We start from the raw sequence: 10,507 nt of genomic DNA, 5'->3' as shown, positions 1-10,507 counted from the left end.
GAGTGTTCCACAGGTAAGAATTTTTTTTGTTCAAGCTTAGTGTTACATGTTTAACTATTTGAAAAAAAAATCTTGCTTTATTTTTAGCAATATACTACAATCAGAAACTGTGGTTGTTATTTTTTTTAAGCATGGCTTGACAATATGTTTGAATGTGGACTCTCGGTTTACACCTAGTTTATTATTTCCCAGTTATCCCTTCTGGGAATCAGACAGATGATCTGAAGGGAACAAACCTTTTTGTTTGCAAGACTAGACCTGCCTTAGCATCATATGTATGGGATATCAGGACATGTAAGTATGAACAGCATTACCTACAGATCTGACTTCAAGAAAGGCATATATGTGCCACAAAAATCCTCACTGCATACATGGATTTCTATTACTTTCCTCCATAAAATTCCATTAAAAAAATGGATCCCTAACATGATTCACTTAGAAGACAGTTTAGTTCAAACTAATTCATTTTGAGTTAGTTAACAGGATACCTTCATACTGTCTACTAGATTTCAGTTACAAAGCTATATTTTTTTAAAATGCTTTTATCTTGAAAAGCCTATTTTTAATAGTATCAGGAATGTTTTGTAGGTCTGCTAATTGGTTCAAGGTTCAAATAGAATGCTGTACAATTTTGAAATACTTCTACCTTTGGCTGAGAAAATTGGGGCTTAGCAATTGGCAAATCCTGTCCTACTCCCACTGAATAAATTGGAGCTTGAGGCTGCAACCTGTTGCCTGAGCTATTGAAAAATGCTTTTGAGTCTTTGGCTGTATAGAAGTATTTGGAACTCTCCCTTCGCTGTACCTGCTGAGTCCACTGCTATTCATTATGTCCAAAATCTAGCTCAGTGAAATATCAATGACTACCTGATACGAAAAACCAAAGGAAATATTAAAATTTCACCAGCGGGTTTCTAAAATACAAAAAGCATGTTTGCAAAATGGAACAAAGCAGAACCAAGCAAGTGATTTATGCACCATAGTCCTACAGTTATATTGATAGTTATACCGAATTGGCCCTTGGCCTGGGGTTGCACAAACGCATTCAGTGGAGATACTGCCACAGACTTTAAATTTATATACACACAGAGAGTTTGTAAGTACTAAAAAAATCCCATCTTCTGCATCATCCATATGAACTAGCAGCTGGGTGTTTAGGTGTCTTGACTGATGAGGAATACAATTCCATTCATCTTCTGGGCCAGAATATTGAATGTAAAAGTAGTGATGGGACTTGCAACATGAATGTCAGCCCTCCCATGACATGATTTAGGAAAAACATGAACTGACTTTAGTCTACGGTCAGGCTACATTAATAGAATCTTGTAGTCTGGTGGGACAAACTTCATACCATCCTTTTTAACTACTTGCTCCATTAAGGGGAGGGGTTCCTTCCTAAGTTTCTTTTTCTGACTGTTAAACCACTGGAGGCTGCTGCCTCTCTTGTCTGATTGTTTCCTAGGCAGCATCTCTTCCCCTCTTTCTCCAAGGTCATTCACACATTCCATTACACACTGTGCTCAACACAGCTTACATCTAGATAGGTGTGAATCAGATTGCTGCTCCATATGCTGTAGTACAAGAGTGGGCAATGCATCAACCTTCCAATATTGCTGAATTTCAACTTCCACCAGCTCCAGCCAATATAGTGAATTGTGAGGGATCCTGGGAGCTGTAGTTCAGCGACATGTTGCCTATTCTTGTACTGCAACATATGGGGACAAAATCTGATTCACGCTTATGTGGAGGTACAATTTGATGAACACAGTAGGACACACAAATGAATAAATTCACAGAGGACTGCATGGTAAGTCACATTTTGACCAGCTCAGCTGTAGTGTTATGGAACCTAAATATATGTTGTCTGCTTGTTTTTCAAGAAAACAGTTTTTGTTTTGTAACAGAAACACAAATTGTTTAATTTATCTCTAAGTGAAGCTTTTTTTCTCGGAGTGTAGCTGTTCCTTATTTTACAGACGATGTTTCTTTAATTGAGGTCTGCCTAACCAAGGTTAGATTGTTGAGACAGCACCTGAGCAGTAGACAGAATTTCACACATTTCATTTTCAGAATCTTCTGAATAGGAATGTTCATTTCCTTGTGGTTCAGTTTGTGTGGTATATTACAAAAGAAATATGCAGGTCAACAGCTGGTTCCTCAAGCTTTTGGACCTAGTAAAGTCTGGATGGGATGTTGTATAATCACTGGACTCTCTTCCGGTCTGGAGAATTATCCTATCAAAGTACCATGTACTCACTTGCTATGTTTGGGAAGGAACTACTATGCAATTGCCCATCTCAGTTGTTCTATGATGGCTTGAAAAAAATCTTAAGCTTCTAGTATATAATAAAAATTCAGGAAATGAGAAATGTTCTTTGGCATAATACTTGTCATGAAGAATGATATAATAACACCCTATACATAAATGGTCATTTGTATTTACCTGTTCATTCTTTATAACTTTTGGGTCAGGACTCTCAAGGTGGCAATTATTCTACGAGGTATCTTAAAATATAAAGTCTGGTCCAAATTTTCTCAGAAGGCTTTGTGGCATCTTGTTTCTCATGTAGTTATGTCTTCTTGAGTTAGGCGATATACAATTATTATCGTTGGTTACACAGTCAGCCCAATGTTTAGACTGGATTTAGGATTTTTATCCATCTATCAAGTCCTTCCCAACGACCTGAGATAGGCAGATGTTGTTATCTGATTATGTTAAAGGTAGGGTTGCAGGATGTAAGCTCCAAGGTACAGTGGCACCTTGGTATTGCTTTGAAACTCATCAAATTTCATACTCAACACATTTTGAAGGGGAAAATTTTGTCCAGTACTATTAGTTGTTTGGTACTCAGTGCACAAGCTAGAACGTTGGTATTGGCTGTGTTGTGAAGCACTACATTAATCTTTATCGGTAAAAAAATGTTTGGTACTCATCATTTTTGGTAGTCATCATGCCTCCTGGAACCAATTAAGGGTGAGTACCAAGGTACCACTGTAAAGCTGCCTTTTGTAATTGATGGGGACTTTGTAGGTGCTGATGGTGTTCAGATGGTGCTCCAGATGTTTTGGGATTGCACCTAAGGTTTTTATTACAGGTGGTACTATTGCTTTCTTTTGATACCATCATTCTATTTGCAGTTCTTTGTATTTTGTGATTTTTCTCCAGTACTTACTCTTCCCTTCCCTTCTACTTTCTTCAGGTATAGCAATATCCACTATCCAGATTTCCCCCCCCCCTTCTTATCAACAATTGTTAAGTCTTGGGGACCACGTGGCAGATGCTTGCCTGAATTTTAATGTCCCAGAACATGTTAACCTCTTCATTTTCTATTACACTGTTTATTTTGTGGTTCCACCATTTCTTGCTGGTAGACAAATGGTATTTCTTGCAGATATTTCAATGTGCTATTGTTGCTACTTTGCCATACCATTGTTAGTAGCCAGTGCAATCTTTCTGTAGCAGCTAATCAGACAGTCCACTGTTTCTTCAGCTTCTTTGCAGAGGCGGCATTTGCTATATTATACAACAATGCAAAATCACAGCTGCCAGTTCTTTAACTGGTGTTTTGGCCTTCGTATGGACCAAGTTCTTCTCAAGAACCAAGGATGTCATAATGTATTAGCATAGCATATATGAAGATCCAAACAGTGTGGCCTTTTATAATTGATAGATGGACATTTTGGCAATGAATAGTTGAGTTGAGTTTATTTGATTTCTATGCCGCCCAATCCCGAAGGACTCCAGGCGGCTTACAGAATAAAAGAAATTAAAAGAAAAAAGACTTAAAACTAATAGGACACACGAAGTTAAAAAGAAAGACAACAAACACCCAATCAGAAGGCCTGCCGGAAAAGCCAGGTTTTAATGGCTTTGCGAAAGGCCATGAGAGTGGGGAGGGCCCGGATCTCCGGGGGCAGCTCATTCCCTATGGCCGGAGCGGCAACAGAGAAGGCCCTACTCCTCGGCGTCACCAGCTGGCATTGTCCTGCTGAAGGCACCCAGATTAGATTTCCCCACAATCTTTTAGCCTGCTCATTTTGATTAATTTGCCAACTATATATTCTCACCAATTTTTCATTAATGGAACATTTAATTTTTACAAATGTATCAGTGATTTTTTTGAGGGGGGGAGGGGAGGAGCGGACAAAGTAACTTTACTTTTAAAGAAGACTAAATATTTCAGCCCCGCTTCAACTCTTGTCTTGTTTATTACTTTATTCCGGCTTTCTGTTTATCTATTGGTTTTAACGACAATGTGTTAATCAATTTCCATTGCATTAATTTCCAAATGATGGCTTGGGAAAAATGCAGGCAGTTTCTCTGTTAATATTTTTTAAAGACCTACAGAAATGATTTGGATATCCCATAACAAAATTTATCCTCAGGTGTTTAAATTGAAGTTCCTTTTGAAGAGCAAGAATTTGAGGGAAATTCAGCTAGGCATAATCTTGACTTCATTTTTTAAGATTGTTCTTTATTGGCTCTGTCATATAATCCCATCTGAGACCAGTTAGCATCCAAATAACTGACTAAATTTGTATTCTGTAAAGTTTTTGTGTTCTTTCTCAAAAAACAATATTATTCTGTTGCTCAGTAAGACTATATTATAAGATTAGTAAAGTAAATAGTAAAACTAAAATCATTACATAACTGAGGCTTTAAAAAGTCGAATCCAATCAACCTTATTATCTTGATCTTTTTCTCATACTGAATGTAGCAGGATAGGGATTCTTATCCAGTGTGTTGCTAAAACTTGGTAAGCCAACTATATTTCTGTATGTATTACAAACATTTCACCTAAACTTATTTTAGTTAAACAAGAAAAGCAATGATTTCTCTCAAATTGTCAGCTAATTTAAATAGCAACAAAACAGGACTATTAAGAAAAAACCAGTTTGGAGAGGATTGATTGACTACATAATAAGTCAGTAATCAGTCCTGATTCTTCTGGATTTTTCAAGATCATCGTATTCTCAGCTATTACGTCCAAACTCTAACTCAAACCGAGGAGGCTGGTTCCAGCCTTTCCCTCAAAGTCTTTCATCCCAATGGGAAGAGCTTTTCTCTTTTATAAGATTTTTTTTATTGCTAATGACCTTAATGTTGCTCGTTTAAGAAGGTTTTTTTTTTTGCTGTGGTTCTATTTCTAATTATTTTGATCAGCTTCTTCTCTTTGCTGGTTTCCGGGGATGATGCTTTCTAGCACCATGCAACACTCTTTTCTTAGAAGTAAGTCTCGGTGTAGCCAAAGGAACTTGCTGTCAAGTATAGCCCCAAACTCCTAAGTATATTCGTATATACAAGTCAGATTTGCCAGTTCCATTAGCTGGGTCAGAAGAGGAGTGCAGCAAGAATGAGGTGAAATGGATGGGACTTCTCAGAGTTTAGCAGAGATAGAAACTAAGAGGAAACACCAGGTACCTGCTGTGGGTATGGCCAAATCTTGTGTTTTTCAGTGCTAAAAAAAGAAGAAGCATTGACTTAAGTCAGAAGTAATTTGGTGTACCCCCATTTTTGGTCTAAAAATAATTGAGTACTTGGGTTACAATGCTGAACAGGGATTTATGTAGGAAGGAGATTAAAAACGTTATAATAGCATCTGCCAACACGCATTTGAACCCCCCCTTTTAATATCATGATTGCCTTTTTAAACTCCCTTCTTTAAAAGACAAACATTATATAAAAATTATTTTGCTTTCTTAAAGAATCATTTTTTTTGTTAAACTTTAAAAAATACAATTAGCTTTTCTTTTCAAATTAATTTGTAAGATTATATATTTACTAGATGGCAGTCTGACTATACAACTATATTACTACATTTTTAAAAAACTATACAGCTTAAAAACATAATCTGCTATTTAAAAAAGCTGTATATATATATATATATATTTAAAGAAACCTCTACTAACAATACTAGAGTTAATACCAAAGAAATACCAAAGAAAAGAAATACAAAATTGCAGAGGGAAGCAACTAACCAAACATATACTTAATTTTTCACATTTTAAATATTTAAAATACTTAGATAGCTGCTTCTAGTAGAGGCACAATATATATTATATGTAAACTACTCCTGAAATTAAGAAATTTATTCAGTAACTATTTCTATTTATAGGCAAAAGACCTGAACAGCAAACTGCAGATATAATTAAAAATTTGGCACAAGATAACGCAGTTTACAAGATAAAATAAATGAATAAATATTATATAAGATGTTTTAAAACAGAAGCATATTTATTTATCAGTAAAGACCTAATGAATTAATAATTTGGATTTTTGACAGAATCGTAGTGCCTGATCTTTGTTTCTCAAAGTTGGTTCAATGACAGACAATTGAATCACACCCTTATTCTAAATAATTTTTTTTCTATTAATAGCATTCATTTATGACCATAGGCCTGCCGTGTTCCTTGTTGATGTATTCCCATCGCTCCTGCAAACATCCATGCAATAAGACTGCTAACCTGTTATGAAAGGGGAGGCATTTCCTGTTTGTTCATATGTTTATAAATGGAATCTGTGTTAATGAATGAGCCACAGTCAGTGCAGGTGGACATTCTAAAGCAATGTCATGTATGATCTTGTACATGGGGACTGCCACACTGGGAAGTGTGGGGGCCTAAGGTAAAAGGTAGGGCTGCTCGAGGCCAGGGTGGAGAACATCTCCTAACCAACCCAAGGCCGCATTACCAGACTTTGGGATGGGGGTAGACAGTGTCACGGGAGAGAGACATTATTGTTGTACTGTAACGAGTCTGATTAACGTGCTCCCAGCCTTTCTTTCAGTTTTCCGGGCTCCTAGCAACAGCAGACAAAAGTGGTTGGATTGTTCTTGGCTCTGCAGGGGCAGGGGCTGCCTTTGATCTACCCACCATTACCCTCAAGATGGAGACAAGCAGATAGATGGAGGCCACTGGCACTTGTGCGATGAAGGCAGCATTGGCTGCCCAGTGGATAAGCCCCCAGAAGGCACACCAGCTTCATGGGTTGGTGAGAAGAGGACAGCCCTCTACTCCTTCCATCGTGCCATATCAATAGGGAAGCTAATGCCTCTCTGCACAATTTTCCTTTTTCTTTTCTTTTCTGTCCTCACCCTCATCTGCCCTTGGTCATAGAAATGGGAATGAAATAATAGTTATGCCCTATATTTATTTACTTGTTTATTTAGAACCTATATAGTAACCTACTTCCTTAATTATTCTGGGCAGCTCAGAAGGTCCTGGAGCAAGGTCCTTATAGAAGTAGAGAGGAAAGAAACATACTGTAGATACAAATTAAAGCACAGATGTTCCATTTGAGCAAGATATATTTATTTAGAGATGATTGGCAGGGCTTCTGCCTGGTCTTAACTGGAGGTCTTCCCCATCACTTGCTACTGGATCTTTTTACTGGAAGACTCGTAGTTCTTCAAATGCCTAGGACTTCTCTTTCAGTCTTGCTCATTGGAAAGACTAATATGCTCCATAGTTCTTTTCTTGTGGTCTTGCTCTCTGCCTTCTGCTTTGCAGATACTCTTGCTTTCCACTCTGAAGGTTTCTCAAATGACAGACTATATCTTTGGGAAAAGGAAAAGATGCCAGAGTCAATCTGAAGGAGGCACTGGGTTACTTTTCGAGTCATATCTCTGAAGGTAACAAGAGGCTTGAAAGCTTGGGCTCCCCACTTTATCCTGAATGTAGAACCTTTTTTCAGTGAAAGAGACATAAAGAGATCATGCTGCATGGAGAAAATGGTATGTCAAGAGGTGAGCTTTCCTTCCCCTCCCGGATACCCTTCAGCCAAGTAGGGCTTGAATTTAGCCTTTAGACCACATTCAGTCCCTCACATTTGCCAGATCAGCCATCTGAATGCATGTAAAGTTAGCCTACACATTGTATTAGGCAGATAGAACCTTAATCATGTCTATAGGTAGTCTTTGACTTACAACCATTCATTTACTGACCATTCAAAGTTACAATGGCATTGAAGTCAGTGACTTTATGACTGGTTCTCACGGTCAAGATTGTTGCAACATCCGCATGGTCATGTGATCAAAATTCAGATGCTTGGCAATTGGCAAATATTTATGACGATTGCAGTGTCCTGGGGTCATGTGATCACCTTTTGTGACTTTCTAACAAGGGAAGTCAACGGGGAAGCCAGATTCACTTAACAACTGTGTTACTAACTTAACAACTGCAGCAATTCACTTAACAACAGTGGCAAGAAAAATTGTAAAAGGGGGCAAAACTCGCTTAGCAATTACGGTATCTTGCTTAGCAAAGGAAATTTTGGGCTCAATTGTGGACATAAGTCAAGGACTACCTATATTTTTGTAGCCAGGAAATTGTCTCTTTCAAAGTAACCTAGTGTTCCCTCGAATAAAAATACTTAATTTTGGGGAAAGCCAAATTTCTAATCCCTATATCTAATTCCCACTGCAGGGCAGAGAACAGAAGTAACAATTCTACTCAAATGTATTTTGAGTCATGGTAAACCTAAACCCTTAGAAAAGAATTCTGAAAGTGATTACTCTAAATTGTATCCAACTGTAGAATTTTCCTTACTTATACTAGATCATTATTAGTCAAAATATATTAAAATAACATTAGGAGCCTTGTGTCCTTCACATTAAGCATTAGAGAAGCATGTCTGGCTGGGAACTTCTGGGAGTTGAAGTGCGCACACCTTAAACATGCTAAGATTGAGAATATTATAAATCATACAACTTTTTCTCATCAGCCCAATACTTTCTCTACGTTTAAAGCATGAGTGAAATTCAGCAGGTTCTGACAGGTTCTGGAGAACGGGTAGCAGAAATTTTAAGTAGTTTGGAGAACCAGTAAATACCAACCAGTAAATACCACCAAATTTTAAGTAGTTTGGAGAACCAGTAAATACCACCAGTAAATACCACCATTTTAAGTAGTTTGGAGAACCAGTAAATACCAATTTTAAGTAGTTTGGAGAACCAGTAAATACCACCTTAAGTAGTTTGGAGAACCAGTAAATGGCCCCATCCCCATCTATTCTCTGCCTCCCGAGTTCCAGCTGATCGGGAGGGAATGGGGATTTTGCAGTATCCTTCCCCTGCTTGTCCACCAAGCCATGCCCCCAGAATCGGTAGTAAATTTTTTTGGTTTTCACCACTGGTTTAAAGTACTATCAAGCATTGTGCACAATGTCTAAAAACGTAGGAAAGATTAAAAAAAACTGAAGCTGTGTATTTTGCAATAACCTTTGTACCACCTCAAACCACATACCCACATTCAATACCCTTTAAATATGTAAATTAATATTTTGTAAAGCAAGTATAAACCATTATAACTTATTTAAAAGTGCTAACTAAATACTACTCACATTAGGGGAATTGCAGGCTATTTCCATCTCATTTTGATCAACACTTTAAAAATTAACAAAGAACACAGGTACAGTTAGATCTATGTTTTAAAAAGCTAATGATCAGAAGGAATCTGATAGCACATTTTCAGCTATCTTTGATAAGTCAGAAAAGGAGATACCAAACGCTCTGATTTTTTTTTTTTTTTGGCTACTATTGACTTAATCTCGTTCTCTTCCAGCAATGTCTAGGGAAAAAAAATAAGTTCCTGTTGAAAAATAAAAGAACATATAATGAAATAGCAAAGCAAGAACGTTATCTTCAGTAGGACACGGTTTTGTCTTTTAAGTACTTCATTGCAAAGTAGAGTTTTCCTTCTTTTGGAAAAAAAAGACAGGTTAATATTTGGGTGTTTTGGTGATAATGTGTAAGGAGGGAGGTGAAAAGCTGCAGCCTGAAACTCTTGAGAGCCAATGACACTTAGCTCAACAATACAGAACTAGAGACTAGATGGCCTGAGTTACAAGCCAGCTTTTTTTTTATGTGCCAGGAACCTGGAAGACTATTATTGTAGCTGTATGCCTGAGGGGGCCTGAATTTGACCTTAAAGCAGTAAACATTAAATGTGTTACTGGCTTGAGACACACAGAGAGAGAGAAGCAGAGCTATAATATCATGATCACTGCTTAACCTGTAGGTCCTTTCTGGCACTTGCTAGACTAGAGTTTCCTGGCATTTATTTTATTTATTTACTGTTTTTTGACTGCTTGCTTGCTCTGTCTTGACACAAAGGATGGGATGAATCCTCTTCATCCCTCTTCAAAAATGAACCCACTGCCTCCTGTAGGATTCATTCCTTACAGAATTTAGGGATTTCTGGTCTGAATTTAGTTCTCAGTGAAATCAGTGGGTCCAGTTAGTCCTGACTTAAGTGTCTGGTGGCTCTCAGCTCAGTGCGGGTGCAATCTTTTCAACCCATCCGCTTTTAAGATACACCCAGCTGGTCTTATAGAGTTTTGTGGGATCCATTTATTAAATTAAATCCAAAGGCTAATCTGGTGTTAGTTGCCAGAGCAAGCCCGAGCGCGGTTAAGCTTCAGATTGTCCCCGTTTTGACCCTGGACCCGTGACCGTCGCACAAACCCCTTTGCTTTCTTTCACTGTCACGCGGGAAGTCTGAGGAAAAC

Source organism: Thamnophis elegans, chromosome 11, assembly GCF_009769535.1.
Source record: "Thamnophis elegans isolate rThaEle1 chromosome 11, rThaEle1.pri, whole genome shotgun sequence".
NCBI classification, from domain to species: Eukaryota; Metazoa; Chordata; class Lepidosauria; order Squamata; family Colubridae; genus Thamnophis; species Thamnophis elegans.
The sequence above is the reverse complement of the archived record's forward strand: the minus strand, read 5'-3'. Positions refer to the sequence as shown.